This window comes from Poecile atricapillus, chromosome 4, assembly GCF_030490865.1.
Source record: "Poecile atricapillus isolate bPoeAtr1 chromosome 4, bPoeAtr1.hap1, whole genome shotgun sequence".
In the NCBI taxonomy this organism is placed as follows: Eukaryota; Metazoa; Chordata; class Aves; order Passeriformes; family Paridae; genus Poecile; species Poecile atricapillus.
The window spans coordinates 9436763-9456161 of record NC_081252.1 but is presented as its reverse complement, the minus strand read 5'-3'; the positions used below and the strand labels follow the sequence as shown (position 1 = coordinate 9456161).

Here is a 19399-nt window from a genome sequence, read left to right as displayed (position 1 = left end):
TATATTGGAAGTCAAAATCTAAAAAGACAAGGCTGTTTTGGAAATTCTGGTCTTAGTGACACAACGATTCATCACTTCTGTGCAGTTTTGGAGCTCTCAAAACAAATATCGCACAATGAAGTCTGAATCAAAGCAAGTAGCCAAAGTTAGTGGTGGTGTTTTCCTTCCTACAGTTTCTGCCAGTCTCAGTGAAGGATGTTTATTACAGACTTTTACAAATTATATGTTAACATAAACCCAAATTAAGTCCTTGTCTGGAACAAACTCTTGTACTACTAGTATGAAGTTGTCTAAAAATACAGCTTGGAAAAGGGTATGACTTGAAATAAATAGAGTAACTTCAAGGGTAATTTGGGTTGCTATGCCTTCAACACACAACTGAGAAATCTGTGATTGCTGAGCAGATTGGGTTTCTGGCTGTTCTTTAATGTGTTTATATTTTCTGAAACAGCCCTTGGAAATACTGTTAGGACTGTGTTGAGGATTAAGTTTATTAGTGCTGCTTGTTTCTTGGTAGGAGATGGATAAGGCCATTATGAGTCCATCATTTTATAACGCTTACAAATCACACGCCCAGAAAAGTGCCTCTAGTACCAGATAAACAGAAGATCAGTCCCACCCTCTGGAACAACTTCCATATTTACTGTTGCTTGAAAGTCCTCCTGAAGCATCTTCTCTGACCTTTCAGTCACCCTAAGGAAAAACATGAGCATGTGAATGCAAAACATGATATATCCCTGACAATTTCCATGCTCTGTCTCTCCTCACAGCTAAGACATTGAAGAAATTTAGAAAAATAAAACAAAGTAATTTACATTTTACTGAAGGGAATAGGTTATGGAACTATGTCAAACAGAACACTGCAGCAGAATAAAGCCTGCCAGTAAATTTAACTCTTTCTAGAGTTTTATTGCTCACTGTAATTAGTAACATCTTTAGTTAGAACACCATTTGGATATCATTAAAATAAATGCAAACGATCTTGGCCCATCCTTAAGGATCTTTTTCAGACAAACTCTTTTTGTCACTCAGCTCACTAATGCATCATTTTTATCATAGAGTATCACATTACATACATTCAACAGCTTAGCAATGTCCAATGTCCTGTGGAGGTGAAAATAAAATTGCACAGATTCATCACTGCTCCGAAAATGGCTCGAAACAAATGCTTGTGAACTGTATCTTCACTTAGCAAAGACTTACCAGCCAGTGTGTTCTCAACAGCCAGTCTCTAAGCTCATGCTGTGAACCTGAACCTTCTGGAACCCAAGGCATCCTCAGATGGAGCTTTGCCTTCACTTGGGTACTTGGGTTGCAACATCTCTATGTTTTTATTGCTGTGGAGCAACAAGAGGGACTCAAACTGAAATTAAGTCTGACCCTGAATAATTTAAAGCATTAATTCAAATTAATCTATTTTGTCACTGAAATGGGCTACAAGCATTCACCAGGATGAACACCTTCTCAAATTGCCCCTCTAGACCCACCAATGGACATCTGACTGCATGTTCACTAAGGCTATTGGCTAATTACCTCTTCCAAAGCCAAGAACTTCAGCTGTTGGGTTCTTTTCATATCACTTCTGCAGAAGTTCTAATTCACCTTAAATTAATTTCATCCTTAATGCAGCCAAAAAACTAAATTACTTTCTTTCACAGACATTGCCAAATGATCTTCCAAAGCACACAAATACTCTCTGAATTATAGTTAAGGTCACTTAGCAAACAATACATTTCAGCATGTTACAAATGCATACCCAAAGGATCATTTCTGTTATTGAACACACCAGTTCAATTTTTGATTAAAAAATTGTATGTTCATAAAACAGTTTTGAAGATAACAACAAATGAGCAAAACAAAATGTTGACAAAAGACAGTATTTTTTCCCCCTGTTTACATGGAGAAAGGAATTTGAGTAAAGAATTTTTGCTTCTTCCTCCGTAGAATAACACCAGGAAATCTCTGTGGCAGGATCTTTGTGATCTTTTTCAGTTTGTTTCCTCCATAAATATTTCCTCCCATAGAAGGTAAGTGGGAGAAAAAACAAGTTGGATTAACTCCCTCAAGCATCCTCTGAGCAGGACTGTTACTTGTTTTTAGGGGTTGGACTTCTTGTTTTGTTTTGACTTTTTAAGTTCAATGCATAAGTGAGAAGACCAAGCAGATTTACTGAGCAGTCTGTGCCCTCGGGAAACACAGATCTGCATGAACTTCTCAGTCACTTCCAGGCTTTGTCAGTAGGGCTGAAAAGTCACGGTTCCACCATCACTGTCTTAAAAATTTTAAACTGGGTAAAGTGAAGATTTACTTACAAAAATAAGTCCTGAAATGGCAGAAATATTTGATGTTTTTGCCCTATATACTGAGACAGTTTACTTCATGGTATGCATGAAGAAATATATTTGTAGGTCTCTGGCTGGATATTCTGTCTCTATATGTATGTGACTGTGTTTGAATACTTATGGCATTGATTTACTGGATTGCCACAGAAATCCTGGCAGTTTCTCAGGTACCAACATTCTCAGGTCCACACTCAGGTGAATGCTTTGAATATTGGCCTGAGATTTCTTTTAGCCAGTTTAGAGATGTTTAATTCACAGCAGAGAAACCTAAATAGAGTTAAATGCCTCACTCTCAGGAATAGAGCTGACGTCTTGCTGGTTTTCCCTGGAAGACCTCAGCCTGCTGCTCTCCAGTGACATTACTCTGGGCTGATTTAGCTCTTCCCCTCCATTCATTAAGGAAGAGATTTTTGCTTGGAGCAAAAATCCCTGCTAGCTGGCTGGATGCCTCTAAGTGAGGGGTGGTGCTAGCCAGAAATGTGCTCTCTGCAGATTTAGCCCTGCACTACTTCCATATTGAGCTGACCTCCTCAAATATCAACTGATGACATTGTAGTTAATTAAAATTGGCTTTCACTTAACATTCTTTAAGGTCATTTTAAGTTATGAGGATACAGGTACAAATAACAACTGGCTCAGTTCAGGAAAGTGTTGGTTTCCACTGAAAACAAAGTTAAATAACTATTATCCACACCCAACACATTTTCTTCTTTGTGTGCAGTAAATATTCTACATTTTTACTTATGTGTGTTTGTTCTGTCACTCTAGTAAAATAATACTGTTGCCATTTTGATATTTTTGTATATCAATATAGTATTTTGATATATTATTTGATATATGATATATTATCATATATATTATTTTAAGAGAACAGAAACTACTTGTTATATAGGACAAAACTCAAAGTTTTATTTGAAAATGGCTGTATTTGAAGTGGCTTAAAGTCTAGAATGTGTTTTGGATATGAAAATATTTAATAATTATTTCATAATTTCCAGCTGAAAGAAACACTTTTATTGTGCAAAGATTAAACACAATCCATGCCACACTTAAATTTCTTCAAATAACTTGGAAAATTGTGTGCATCAGCATCACATCCGTACTTCGAATTGCCTTATAGATGATGCACTTGAAAATTATTTTAACTTGTGAATAGCTTGAATTTTTCTGGAACCTGAGCTGATCTTAAAATTCCTAGACTCTGATAATGTAATCATGTGTATCCATCACAATCTTATCCATTAAACGAAATAAAAAAAAAAATAGCTTGTGTTCTTCGGAGCTTATCTTTCTTTTAATAAAGGATCTTTTGAGGGTGCAAAGACATTCAATGGGGTCCCTTGAAACAGGCAGTAAAAGCCCAAGGTCTAAATATTTACTCCTTTTACTTTTCTTCATGTAAGAAAAAATGTGCCAGGGTGATGCTTTGCTTATGTTTGACAAGCGCTCTGATGGCAGAATTAGCTTCCAGAAGCCAAATACCTTCTTGAAATATTTTTTGGCATTTTTCTCTGATCAGTAATTACATACCTGCCGATAACAGGAGGAAATGTTTTGTGTCTGAAGATAGCTGAGGTCTCAGATTCTTACAGTTTCCATAATCATTTCCTTCCTGTACTTGACTCTATTCTGTTCCAAACCAAGGTTTTTAGCAATGAAAGGATATGTCAGCTTCTGGACAAATGCCACCTGACCGTGTATGGCATAATCTTATGAATGGAACAGAACGATGAGTATTTGGGCAGTCATTGAAGCATTGATTATGCAATGCAAAATATGAGATTTTCAACTCTTTTTAATTCCTCAGAAACAACCCAGCTAAAAAGCAGCCCAGCATAAAAACTTCTTCCCAGATTGTGTTTCTAATTTTTAAAAAATAATAGTAATTCAGACTACTAGGGTTTTTTCTGCAAAATTAAAGACAGGATATAATATTCAGTCTAATATTTAGTATAGATAACTCTGAGCTTTTTTATGTTTTTTTTCCTGCACTTTTCCTAGAATGTAATAAAAGTTTTGGGGCATTGCTTAGTGTGTAATTTGGACTCCTAAAAAGTGCTTTGTTTTCCATAAATACCAACCCTCTGAAGGTTCTTAGTGTACTCCTGAGCATCAGCCTTCTCTGCCAGCTCCTCTGTGCCTCTCTTTTCCAGGAATGTAACTTTTCAAGCATTTGTGTTTTCATATCTTCACTTTAATCTCCTGTGCTTTAGTTGTAAAAGTACAACAACATTGCCACTTCCACCAAACACTTTTGGAATCACAGGCAAAGAAAATACGAGTGGAAAGGTTGAATCCCCAACTGGTGATCTTTTCTTTCTGCCTTCTGGCAAGAAATCCTCTTACTCAAACTGAGAAAGTGCCTGCTTACACAACAGGGTTCATGAGCAGACTTCTTAAAAACACTACTGTTTGCCAAATATGTCAAACATAATTTTATTTTCATCTAATTTTCACTTGATTTTTTTTTTTCTACATGGCCTACCAAAAAAAAAATCCCACACAATCAAAGAAACAACCACAAACTAACCTCTTTTATTCTGTTTTGGGGCTGAGGGGCAGAGATGTCAGGGATTTTTTCCAGCATTGGAAAGAAGGCACTTAAGAAGGTTGGCACTTAATAAGGCTGGTGTTAAGGGTGGGATTCCAGAAGCAGTCAGTACTGGCCTAATGTATCTGTGTGTATAAAAAAATTGTTTATTGACTTATGGCAAAAAAACAAAGGTCTTTTCTGGAAATCTCTCAGTTTTTATTTATATTCCATTACTTTTTTTCTTTCAGCCATGAGGGACATGACCTGGTACCCTTAGCTACCCCAATACACCCCTCTTAGGGAGGCAGCAGGCCCTCAGATGAGTTTAACAGAGTGGTTTTCTGGCCATGAAACACAGGTGTTTAAATAACATCCTTAGATGAATCCTCAGCACAGTTAGGTTCTTGTATTTCTGGATATTGATGATAAATAGGATGGACACAGGTCCACCCCACACACACCTGGCCTTTGGGAGAGACAGTTTTAAACTGTCAGATTAATTGGTCAGAAAATAAAGTTGGTGTAAATATCTACCTATTTTCTCATCTGTGCTACATCACATTAACCAGCAGCAGAAAAGATGTAGCCTTTAATTTCTGAGCTTCTGCCACAGACAGCACAGCAGTCAGCAGGGTAAGGGTAAAACTGACTGGCTGGAATAACACCAGTGTCACTACAATAAAATATTGACTCATCCCCACTGTCTCCTTATCCCTCCTTCCTCTCCATGCCATGCATACAAATAACAAATTGGTGGGATTTCAGAGAAAAGAATAACACTTGCATCTCCAGAGCAGAGAGGGGGAAATCTTTAAAGTGTAGTAGACAAAATGCTTGATGAATGTTGACCTCGGTGAACAATCTAGAAGTTCAACAAGGGATGTTACCTGCAGCTGCTGCCAAAATGTATCAAGAAAGGGTCTACAATTTGCTGAGATGCATCTGTTATGCAAAATACAGAATTTATGTAAATACCGAAATGCAGTATTAAGCCAGGCATATATTAAAACTTAAGGGCAGCATGAAAGTTTAAAAGTTTCCATTCTGAACTTTGGAAACCATTCTTTTGAATATCTACCCCAGATGTCAGTTTATCTCAAGAGTACCCATAATACTACAAAGCGTGAGCACAATTTCTGAAAAAAATTCTCAATTTGCTTCGGATAGTGGCATCCTTGGAGGAAAGAAAGAATTTAATTAAATCCTATACAACATTTCTATTCATAAACTTGTCCAAGCAAAACAAGCCATAAATCAATTATGGTTTATTTATTAACTCTTGCAATATGGGTGGTAAACACATATTAAAAAAAAAAAAAAAAAAAAAAAAAAAAAAAGAACTTGCAAACCAAAGCATTATAGCTGGAGATTAATGAAATTTCTTGATGAATACTAAATTGACTGAAAAATGAAACCTTGGACTTACTAAAACCCTTTGCAAACTCTGATCAGCTTCAGTGAGTAGCTTTGTTCCCAAAACGGGTGAGCAAACTACTTTGCTTTGAAGTGGAAATAAGTAAATAAATAAAAGTTTTAATTTCTTAAACCAGCATTACTTTTTTGAAAGAGTATTTCAATTTTTAAAAGGGGAGACCTCTTGAAGCCAAAATGGAAATGCAATGCTCTTGACACAAGGACAAAAAAAAGCATTTCATGTTTCCCTGAAGGAAAACATCTTTATCCATGCTGCTCCAGCTCTGCTGTACTCTCCAGGAGCACTCATAACATCAGCTACATCGTTAAACAAACAATTATTCAAGAACTTCCACACACAGATGTGTTTTCTCCCTTACTTACGATTTTTGGCTCCTAAACATGTACGGATGTAGTCTTGACTCTCATTGAACTTTGGAAAAGAAATCCATTCCATGTAAAAATCCATTTAGTGCAAATCATCCTAGTGAATTGCCATGGATGCAATATGGAGATGGTTTATGATTTTTTTTTATTTTTTTTTTTTTTTTTTTTATGATTCAATTCATTATCATAAGTTGGAAAAAATGAAATTTCCACACCAGCTGGGTCATTTATTTTGAACATCTGGATGACAATAAACAGAAAATTTAATCCCTAAGAATTTTAATCTAATCACTATCTACATTTATCTATCCCTTACTAGAATCTAAAGGCAATCTCTCTTGACCTGCAATAAATAACACATATTATATCCCATTTTCCATTTTATTTCCTATTTGACAATCACTTTAGAAATTTCAGCTGCCAATGTTCCTGCAATTATTAAGCACACCCTAATAAAAAATGTAGTTCTGGGAAGAATATGTGATAATAATGTTTAATAATTTCATTTGGTTCTTGTTTTAAGTGCAAACAGGTCCCAGTGTTAAGCACAGATCACTTGACAAACTTCCATAATGCAGACATCATTATATCACAGTGCACTTTGGAAAACCGCCAGGCAGTGATGCATTTAGGACCTCAAAATTAAAAAGTCAATTAATTCAGAAAATGTGACTGCAGAATAAATCTTCTGAGTGTGACATTAGGACCCCTCTAGAGCAAAGGGACTTTAGATTGCAGTTGCTCACATCCAAAAGTCCATGCACCTCTCTTTTGGAGATAGATGCTTTTTAGTCCTTCCAATTCGTTAATGTATGCATCTATGGAACTAAAACATGCAAAGAATGTTTTCAAATTATGAATTAGATAAGGGGAAGACGTTAATATTTAACTGGGATTTAATTTCAATGGTTTCTTAAGCAATTAAATCTCATTAGGAAAACTGTAATTGCTAATAGGTGAAGTAAATTTAGAAAATATAGAAACTGGCTTGATTTTTATTAAAGACAAAGATGGAATGCTATTATTTTCTTCTGCAAGCATGATCTTCATCTGTGAAAATGATTCTTTCGAAGTCAAAGCCCTTTAGTTAGTGCTTCATGCTGGAAGACAATCACACATCAAAATGTCAAGGTTCTATTCAAATAAAAGTTTCTAAACAAATAATTCTCAAACAACATCTACATGTTAACACTGGACTGATAATAGGATATGGATATTTTACCATTAAAAACAGTCCTTGAACTCAACACTGGGCAACATATTAAGCACTGTAGTTATGCTGGAGAGAACAGACTGATAAGAAAATAAGGAGTGATGAGATTTTTTGATAGAGACAGAATGTAGAATGATTATTATACTGCATTTTTGAAGTACAAGACAATGGAAATTAAAAAAAAAAAAAAAGAAAGAAAAAAAATTGAGTCCTGCTACAGTCAGTCAAATATAAGACAAAGAAAAATGCTTCGGAAAGTCTTCAGCTGCAGAAAAACAACCTATCTCCATGGGAATTGCATGCATGTCCTATCTTTTATATTCTTAGATAAGATAAATTAGTTCTTAGGAAACTGAGGGAGGAAAAGCATTTAGATATTTATGACAGAGATAGAGTATAAAAGAGAGCTCAAGAACACAAGAGCCACTGAGGCAGAGTAAAGACACCTGGAAAATGAACCACCACAAAGAGGTGTTCAGAGCACTCCAAGCTTCAACATCAAGTTGAGACCAAAAAGATAAGAAAGGAGTTCTGTATTACTCAATGGGAACTCACAAGTCACTCTTCAAATCTGGGGCAAATTCCCAGACATCTGGAGCGTGAGGGCCACTTGTGCATAGCTGAATGCTAAAATAGAGCCAAAGGCCATCTCCTGGCAGCTCAGAAGCAAGGAGTGCCACTGGGAGCAATGTGCTTGAGAATTCTGCTCCTGAGGGTTAGATGGAGGGAAATCTGGGGGCTGTGGAAGGAACAGATGAGGAATGTGGCCTGGAGGAGCACTGGGCTTGAGGGTCACAGATGTCTGTCACAAGAAGAGAGCCGAGAACCAGACACATCACATAAGGTAATGCAAGTGGCTGGGGTTTAGTCCACAAGTAAGAAATACTAAGGTGACCAAACCAGATACTGGTGAGTTCTCTGAGAGATGAGAAGTCTGTCATCATCCTCACTAAGTGCTGTTTCCATGAACATCTCACAACAGGCTCCTTCCAAGTCTTCCTTCCTGTGCCTGCATTTTTCTGTCGCCACTGCCTCCAAAGAGGGAAGCCTGCGGATGCAGATCCGACTCTCCTCACGTGCACGTGAGCAGCCAGCTGGGTAAGTGAGGGGTGTTTGCTCACACATGTCACAGAGCTGCACGTATTTTTCAAAGTGTACAGCATGCTCTGACAACCCAGGCTTTCACACAGAGTGGTTTAGTGAGGCTTCTCACACCCTCCCACTCCATGACCCCAGCCTTCCATGAAAGCAAAGGCAACATTCGGAACTAAGCTCACTAAAAACGATTTGGTTCATTGCTACACTTCAAGAATGTGCAAAAAAACCCATGCTGCTGCCTTGTGACACAACACAGCACGTCCCAGAGGTTGGTTTTAATGTATTTACTCTTCCAGAGCACCACGGCTTTTAGTAAACGGGCAACATCTGATGCAGTTCTGGTCTCATCACAACATGTTTAACATCTGGGAGAGCTGCCACTTGTGAAGCCAACCAGAGTTCCACTGACAGACAAAGTGAGCATTATACTGAAATGCCATTCCTCAGCTGTTTGCAGAATTAATTTCCCTGTAGAATTTTCTAATTAGTTGGCTCTTTCCAGCCTGTTCCCCACAGAGGAAGCAGAAAGGAAGCAAAAGGCTAGCACCTGCTCCCAAAGCTCTGGCTGGAAAAAAAAAAAAATAAAAAAAAAATCAAGGATGACATATACAGTAAGTATTTCTATCCATGCAGCTGTGGGGATGAAGTAACTCTGTTTGAAAGCTTAATGGAGATTCTTCTGTGGGGAAGAATTTCCAGTGGCTCACATTCCAGACAGTTAACCACATTACCGAAGGGAAGAAAAAGAGATTTGTTCAAGCATTAAAAACTGTCTTAAAAAAAAAATACCAAATATTTTTAAAAAAATCCCCAATCTGTAGAAAAGCAGACAGATGAATTGAGATCTGAGGATGATTCTACAGTCGCTCACTTCATTACCTATGGGTTATTTTCAATCATCCTTTTTTTTTCAATGATTTTGAATTAAAAGCTCCTATTATGTTGGAATGCAGTGTATATTATCTTAGAAGGAACAACTAACACAACAGAGTTTGTTCCTAACTGAAGTGAGTCATTGGAACAAAAGAAATAACATGGTTCTTGCTTTGAATTTACCTGTAGTGGGTCAATGTAACAAAGAAAACATAAAAGGTATTTCATGAAAAATAAAAATTAGAAAAAAACAGTCCAAGAATGATAATTTGCATTTTTGACTACTCAGCCACTTTGCCAAAACAATTTTTCAATATTGAATATTAAAGAAGAAGAAGGTCAACAAAAGTTAGAATGTGTGAAGGAAAAAAGCTCCCTTATGGAAATTAGGATAAGCCATTAGCACTTCATTAAACAGTTCTCACTGTGTTTCCACAGTGACATTACAAAAAGGTAGACCTTGCAAAGAACTAGGGTTTTAAAATAAGATCACAGAAAAATCCATTTAAATTAATTGGGTGCATGTTTGGATCAGCACAGTGTGTGATGTTGGCCCAGAGATGAGCAAGTTACCCATTAATAAAGCAGATGGTGTATTAAATGTACTGGTTTGTCTAATTTTTGTATAATTCCAAAGTTCTTGAAAGTTGTTTTTTAATAAATTCAACATATATGTCTCAGTGCATGTATATATTTGGAGTAGGGATACGTGGGACTGAAAGACTTCTTAATTAATAATTCATTAATTTCATAGAATCAAGACATGTTACATTTTAATAAACTCATAATTTTCCAGGACAATTTTAGATAAACAAATGCAACAGGGAGTGTAGGTAGGAGGAAAGGTTCTGCTAAAACCAAAGGAAGAGAAGACAAAAAGTTGTCAGCCAGAGACAAATGCCCAGACCTTGTTCCCCACTCAGAGAGATAATTTTGAAAAAGTAACAAATAAAAAGTGGAATCATAAGGCAAAGCTATTCCTGCTTTTCACTGGCAATGCTTGGCAATAGTCTCTGGTGTTCTGGTTGTCTATGGAAAATCCATGTATGAATGAATGGCATTCGTCCCTGTCATATGAGGTGGTGCTGACATATCAATTCCAAATGTCTACAATTATTTCAAGTGGACTTTCCCCCAAAGACTACATTGGAGAGGATAATTTCAAACTGCAGAAAACCCAAGTAAACAACACTCATTTCTTTTCCTCGGAAGTGGTGCAGCTAAATTCATCCATGGCTTTGAAAATCACCCGTGATACTTTAGTCTGGCCCATTAACTGCACCTGTTCTCTTTTCTCTTCTTTTCTGGGGTGGAACAGGGCTGGGTGGGAATTATTTCCCTCTCAATAGCAAGTGTCTGGCTTCTAAAGGATGCATAAGGTATTTTATTTCATTACTGTCAAAGCATTTCAAATGAAATAATAATCCAAAACCCTTCATCTCATTATTTTCTCCCTTCAAAATTAAAAGTAAATAGTGGGAGGGAAAGCATGTGCTTGGAAAGACAAATGGGTGATAACTCACAGAGAAACATAATGTGAAAGAATACATCTATTTTCCACAAATGATGATCTAAACTAATCCATTCTATAGGTTTCTCTATATTACTCACTTTGATAAAAGTGAAATTTTTCAAAAGGAAAGCATATCACTGAAATAACTTTGACTTATTTCTGTTGAGAGTAGATTTTTCCATAAATATAAGCACATATAAGCTGCTACAGGCAGCTTCTCTCCAAGACTTTAATCATAAAACTGACTTAAATTTAATTTACCTGTGGCTCACTGAAACAGGTTTTATTTTTTCCCTTAACAAGTAAAGTGACAGTGAATAGCAATTTGAGTATAAACAAGACTTTTGTTCTCAGACTACTACAGGTCATAATATTTGACTTTAGCTAAATCTGAAGTCAAAAAAACATGCTAAGAAAACCTTGGTTTGCTGGCGGAAATAACCCCTGCTTATTTCCCACACTCTGAAATTAAAAAAATATTAAAACTAAATATAGTTGAGTCAGTGACCTTTAAAAAGTCTGTTGGGGGATTTTATATTGGTTGTGCTCTGTTTTGCTTTTGATTAGTTTTGACTAGTTTATCTGCAAATCTAAAACACATGAAGAACCGAGTCTGCAGAGCGGAAAGGAGCTGTTTTCTCTGGGAAGCCTCTAACCTGTTGTAAAGAATCATTCTGTATTGTGGTGCAGCTGACTCAACTCTTATTTCTCCCAGCTACCAAGAAAAGGAAAAAAAAAAAATTTTGTACCTTTCCAAAAATTTAGAAAAACATTGGATAAATGGCTGAAGAGGAATGTTTGACTCAAACCCCAGAACACTGATTCAGGAACCACCTTTTTACTGGCTGCCTTGTGAATGCCAACATTGGTTGGTGTTACCTGCTTTTTTAGGACACTGAAACCACACCAATGCTGAGAGGCAAAGGCAGAAAATGTTGGTTTGCCTTTAGCTGTGACAAATATCTAACAGTGGCGAGCATGGGACGAGAATCCATAAGTAGTTTACACGGTGTGATGGCAGCTGGGTGACATCTTTCATAAATTTGGGCTTACAGCTCCCTGTCCTTCTCCCAGACACATAGCGAGTCCTTCTCGCTCCCACTCTTCCTTGCTTGCTCCCTCTTTTGCCAGTTGTTCCCCCACCCAGGTGGCTCACCCTGCTTTCCTTGGCTGTGTTCATCTGGGCTAGGGCTGCCAAACAGCCGGAGTGTGGCCAGATCCCAAATCCCAGTGCAGACTCACTGACCACCCCTATTTCCAGCGCCAGGCACGGCAGCCCCGGAGCGGCTCGCAGGTTGCAACATGTGTATTAATATGGCTCTGCCTTCTCATATCCTTATCTCTAACAGCAAATCTGTGTAGCTCAGGATATGAACTGCAAATGAGAGATGAGGAACTGGTTAGTGCTTATCGGGAACGATGGAATTTGAGATTCGGAGATGAAGGGGGGTTGTTAGCTGTGTTTTTTTAATGAGAGGACTGGCTGATGTTTATCAGTTGACCCTTGTTTCAGGTAACGGAGCAGTTGGCAGGGAGCTATTCATACTGATTAGATTGAGTGAGTTGGTATTCAGATTAACTTCTGATTTCCCTCATATTATTTGTACAAACTCTTTATTGCTCTGGATAATTCTCCCCTTCCTGGTTTAGGAAGTGGAACTGACATCCTCCTGGAGCACTGCTACCAGCTCACCAGATTTTATTATGTGGGACGACATGATGGTCATAGATTAACTCAACCTCTTACTATTTTCCTGTATTAAAATTAGACCTCTGTGACATTTGCTTTGCTCTAACCAAACAGGAGTAATGCACAGCTTTATCATCTAGGAAAGATTTATGGTACTGAGACCAATCAGGATATTACTTTTAATCAACCTTTCTGTGGCTAAGGCAACTGCTGTCTTCTTTCAGGATCGAATATTTGTGTTACCTGAGTGGCTTTCAGTCCTTGCTTTTTCTGAGAGTCCCTAAAACTCTTCTGCTGTGGCTGGAAGGAGTTATGATGTCCTTCCCTTCCCTCTCCCCTGCTAAGCTCATTGCAGTATCTTTGGGTTTCCTTCCTCTCTTGTAACCTCTTATTTGTCACAACCCTGCCACAACAGATCCTTGAAATGATCCATCAGAGATGCAGATTCATGACCAGTTTTTCAGAAGTTCCCTTATTGGATTTACAAGCCTGACCCCAACAGACCTTGCAATCACAGGTGAGAGTTCCAGGTAGAACAAGTAATAACTTCACACATATGTACGTGAAGATTTCCACTACACTGGCAAACACAATTTTATTGACATTTCCTTTTCCAACCTGGCTATCAAACCTCATATTTCACATATCTGTAGAGAAAACCAGGTTTGTTTTCCATGAATGGGCCACATTATGGGGTTTCTTTATGTTATTCCATCGCCTACAGGCTTTTATCCAAACCAAGCAACTAAAATAAAACATGGCTTCCTTCCCTGAGATGGTTTCATAGCCCAGCTCTCCAGCTTTCTCCCGTACCACAAACATGCAACACAATTGTGCAACAGCCGAGGAAGGAATGGTGAGATCAGAGCCGTGACTGCAGACATCCTGACATGGGGATCTGGCAGTTATTCAACACAAACACAATTAGAGGACTTACCCTTGCGTGAAGTATTTGCTTTCTTGATAGTCACCAGCCTTAACCTCTAGGAATGCTTACGAATCAGATAACGTTCCTTGAGGAGGGCGAGCCTTTTCAAGCTCCTCTGTCCTGCTTTAGCCAGCACAGACACAAAGAAGAAAGACATTCCGCCGCGTCCTACAACTTCTCCCAGGGAAAGCCTTTTAAGAAGCAGAGAAGAGTTGTGGTCTCAAAATCCCTGCCAAGGATTTGAGAACACAGTATCACACAGCGCTTGCTCCTCTTTCTACTATCAGCAGGAAAAAATAATACCACAAGAGACAAACTTTGAAATTCTCACCAAACATGAAATTAAGGGGGATTTCCTGAGTCCTGCTCCTTGGCTTTGCATTGCAGTTGACTTGTCTGGCAGTGGTGATACCACAGAAGGATAGCAGAGATCTCCATGTCTTGGAAGGCTCATATGTGTGTATCTGCATAGATATTTGTGAGCTGGACACAGAAAAAAAGTTCATTATTTTAGAAAATATAACCTAGTGTACATGGGTGTTATACAACTTACAAATTCTTAAGTGTGACAACAGAAATATTTCAGTAGTATAATTCCAATCAGTGTAAATCCTGGGCTTTTCACAGAGGAGCAGCGTCTTTAAAATGGCAAAAGAAGCTGACCTCTAACAAAACATCTGCTCAAAAATTTTCAAATGTCAGTCTGACACAGCAATTACAAGGGAAAGTCTTGTTCCAAAATGCCCAATAATTTAAATTATTCTCATCTCAAACTGCACCAGTGACACATGAGAACTGGACCAAAGAAGGGTGCAACACAGCAGTGCAGAGGGGAAGACCAGTGGGATTTCCAGATGATGCAATGGGACGTGACACGACTACCACAGCTATGCAAGATACACAGAGGCTTAACTGGTATAACATAAAACAAATTAATAATAAGAGAAAGTGGTAAAGATAACTCCAACCCAGAAACACTGAAGTGAGAGGCTCTGACCTGTGTGACCTGCCTGAGCAAACCCAGCACCTCCCTGCAGGACCACTTATCCAACACCAACTTTGAAACTGCATCCTGGAGCAGCAACCCCAGCAGCTGTAGGAGGAGCAATTGTGCAGTGTTGTGCCTTCCCAAGTGACCAGATCCACTTTTCCATTGTTGGCAGCTTCCACAAATATCAACAGCCTGAAAAACAGTGGAGACCACCAAAATATCAGATATCTGCAGTCAGAATGAGACACTCCCAAAAATATTTCTAACACTCTGAAATTCACACACACACACACCTTCCCAAATATCCAGGGGAAAAATTTTGCATGGGACCAAAGGAAAAATAACAATAATGCTTCAGACAGATATCAAGGGTCACAGAGTTCCCAGCTAAGGAGCTGATTTAGGCTATTTTGGTGCACATGAAACAACCTGGCCATGCTCAAGGGGCAGAATACCTGAGCATGGTATTAAAGTACTGTTAGTAAAGCAGTTGCATCAAGAGAGCAAAAAAAGCAACTAAAACACATTTCTGGAGTAGCACTGTTGACATCTGCAGACCCACCCAAGCCAGGCACTCATCCCAAAATAAAAAATTGGCAACCAGCTATGAATGGTTGCTGGTCTTGACTTTTTGTAACTCCACTAACGAAGCACAATATAAATCTGCAGCTCTGTATCCGGACAATAATTGGAATACATCAAGAAAATGCTTGCAGTCATTCCAGATGAAAATAAACCAAAAAAACAAAAGGGGGGGAAAAAAGGAGAGATTTCAAAATCTAACAGGGCTTATAAACAAGGATGTTACCTTCCCCTTTCTTATCCAGAACCTCCCTTAATTGAAAGGATCAGTATCTAAAGCAACTGGTGCTGCCCTGCACATGAATCCCCTTTGCACCTCTTCCTTTTTATTTCTTCAGTGCTTTTATTAACATTAGTGACTTATCTAAGTATTAGAATGCTTGGCTGCTTGGAAGCTTATCAACAGCAAATTTTATGGGCTGTTTAGTGATGGAAACAGGAGGAGATGGAGCTCTCCCCCCCCAGCTACTTCGATATGGAAGTCTTCAAGAAGCCATGGAATGTGCTCTCTGGTATTTTTGGTATCTTTAAAGTGTCAAGAGTGCAGAATTTCTCTTGTCAGTTGTCACAGTGTGACTCACAATTAGAGACATCTGCTCTGCATTCACCTCCCCAGGGGCACCGCTCGTTTTTCACCAGCTTCCTGTTGTTGACAGCACAGTTCCTCCCTGTATCACTCTCCACCAGCACCCATACTCCTCACAGACATTGCAGCAGGCTTAAGCAGATTTCCCTTGGGAAAGCCTTTCCCCTTGTTTTGCTAGTGATTGGAAAAAATATAGAACGTTGAGAATGCTCTGAAGGCAGAAGCTGTGTTTCTAAAGGAACAGAACAAATTCCATTCTTTCTTCTTTTTTTTTTTTTCCAGAAGGACCCCATTGTTTTTAGATATCTTTCAAAAATCTCCACATTTTTGCATTTTTGTTACATCCACTTTTTATTTCAAGCACAAGAGCAGCTTTAAAATGAGACATTCTTTGTGCTGAGTCCTTGTCAATAATTGGTATAAATGGGTGAACTATACTAACAAAATATTATTCAATTAATTTTTCAAATACTAGAAATAATTTCAAATATTAAATTTCAGATGAGGAACACACTGCCTTCCCTTCCTATTCCACCCAATTCAAAACAGTTGTGCTGCTGGTTTTTCACACCAAATCCTTAAGCTGAGGTAGACTAACCATCCCAAACACAGATCTGTGCTTTGTGCCTGGTTAATGCCTGGACAATGCAGAAATACCAAATACCACCTGGGCTGGGTATGGCTGCCTGAAGCACAGATCTATTGTGTGTTCTACTTATTTTGCCCCTGTGGACTGGAAATTTTATTTCTTAGGCTCTGACCAGTAGTAACAGATTTGAAATTCTACTTTCCCCAGGAACCCAGCTTTCTTGAAAGGACCTCCAGTCCTGCAGGAGCATAAGATCTTAGATATTGTCAGTTATTGTTGTCTTTCTTCCCTCATCTTGGAAATTTCCATTCTGTTGAATTCTGTCAAATTCTGTTGGTCCAATGCTTTCCTGTTATGTCCCCTGCACAAGGAGCAGCCCAACAGAAAATTCAAATATTCAACACAATACAAAGGCATTTTCCACAAAGATTATTAATTTTATGCACATAACACTTTTTTCTGAGCCTTTAGGGCAGCTCCTGGGCCCGGTTCCTGGTGAGAACCACTAATGTCCATGGTGTTCCCACACTCCAAATAAACTGGTAAATCATCTGTTTTTTTCCACATCCTATCAATAAATGTTGCATAACTTTTTTTTTTTTTTTTTGTGATTTGCTGGGGTCTTTCCAGAATTTGTGTTTGACTTCTCCCAGGAACAGACTCTTCCTTATATATTCACAGTCCACCAAGCACAAGTTTAGCAGAGTCCAGATCATGATGCATCTGCACTCATTCAGTCACAACACGTCAGTGAGATGCACAGAAGCCTTTTATTTGCCTTCTAAATCAGGACAGTGTAACAGCTGAAATATTTCTCACTGACCCTGGTCTTCAACACAAAACTAAACTTCTCTATGCTATTTCAACATTTACTCCACCAGGATTATATTTAAGGCCAACACAATTTGGGCTCTGGACCCAGACTGCTTAAATTATTCAAAAAAATATGAATCCACGCCAGTTAAATCAAGAAAATATGTTCTAGAAAAGATAAAACACATCCTCTGTTTAAAAACACATTTCCAAAAAGCAACTCTAAATTCATAAAACTGTTATGAAATCCACAGTTCCTCCAAGCATGAGGTGAACTCTCTGCAAGCTAGAATACTAACTCATATTTGTTGGGTAATCTAGCAAACCTAGATGGGGAGAAACTGGAAAGGGAAAAATGGATTCTTTCAGTGTTGCCTCAGATTGTTCATCCATTACACAGCCCAGGCACGTATCAGCATTGAAGGCTTTTAATGTTCTGCAGCTGAATTCTCACTTAAAACCTGCATTTGCTAAAGGCATGAAAACCTGGATTTAAAACAGTCTCTATTGGATCAATTGTGGAGCTGCCACTAAAAGGCCTTAAAATGCATTTGCCACTCAATAATTATTGTTCCAATAGACTGTAGCAAATTATTTTTACAGATTACAAACCCACTGGTTCGGCCACCTACTAAACACAATCTTCTTGGACTGAAGGGCTCTTTCTGATAACTGTTAAGTTGTTCTAAAAAGTTGATGCAAGTCAAGGTTGGGTATTTTCCACTTACGAGGTTCGGAGAACTGCATGTGACAGCCTGTTCATCACACTTCATCCCTCTGACCTGTATTTCTGTTTCCTGCTCATTCTACCTGTAGCTTCAGTCCATTTTTTTACAGTAGTGTCCCAGCATTTTAATGATGGAACCATCAGCAAAGCTACACAGCTAAATAACTTATTCTTAGCAAATAAAGCTATGTGTTTGCACCCAGGTCATACCTGCCAGAAATTGCATGATTTAAAAAGGTATATCCAGCCATAAGATTAATATGCACTTTGAAATTAAATTTAAATGAAATTTAATGGAAATGTACTCAGTGCTTTGCAGAAGAGCAAACTGGTAGCAAGGTGGACTGAAAAATCAAAATTATACTGAGGCACAGTATAATTCTTTTCAAGCAAAACTGTTTAATGTAAAAAAATTATTGTGACTGGGAGAATCTGGTTTTGCACTGAAAACCTCAAACGTTGCATCACAGATAGACCTGAGGCCTTGCCTTTTAATTATTAATTTCATAAAAGATCCCAAGAGCAATAGAAAGGTCATGAGAGCTGCTCCAATCCATGGGCAGTAAAGTGGGAGAATGTTCTGCTGCCCTTTAGCCTTTGAGTGTGCTGCAGGACAGGGCGGTTTGGTGCTAAACGACAAATTGAGTTAGAAATATTTAAGTCATAAACCATAGTAAATCTTTTAGCACTTGAAACACCATGAGACACTCCAAGCTGAGAGCAAATGAAGTGTTAGTCTATGCATGTTTAAAAATGCACAGAGGCTGTGTTTACTGAATTATCCATTTCTTAACTGTGTCTCCTTTAGGAAGCTGACATCCAACATTTTCCCACCAAAAGAAACCATTTATGAAAAGTGCCTCTATCATGGTTTAAGAAAAGAAAATAATATGTATCTCTCTGAAAGCAAAATTATGTAGGTTGCAAAGTCAAGGACAGCTAAATTAGGAAGTGGCAGATTTATGTGTGCCTGCATAACCTCTACTTGGCCCTCTTGTAGGTCCTGTGCCCCGAGTGAGACAGAGGTCCTGTGGAAAAAATAGTATGTGATTATGCAATTAAAGACTATATCTTAACACAAAAAGCATCTGAATTAAGCTTCTGCTGGCAGCTGTGAATAA

At 38.2% G+C, this 19399-nt stretch overlaps 1 long non-coding RNA gene across 1 annotated transcript; it reads right to left on the bottom strand.

Annotated features, from left to right (window-relative positions):
• Positions 1-35: 35 nt before the first annotated feature.
• Positions 36-4956, bottom strand: LOC131578910 (uncharacterized). Its single transcript, XR_009277606.1, has 3 exons — positions 4873-4956; positions 1204-1337; positions 36-693 (listed from the first exon to the last, which is right to left on the bottom strand). It is a non-coding gene; the product is annotated as an uncharacterized LOC131578910 (long non-coding RNA).
• Between the last annotated feature and the right edge of the window lie 14443 nt (positions 4957-19399).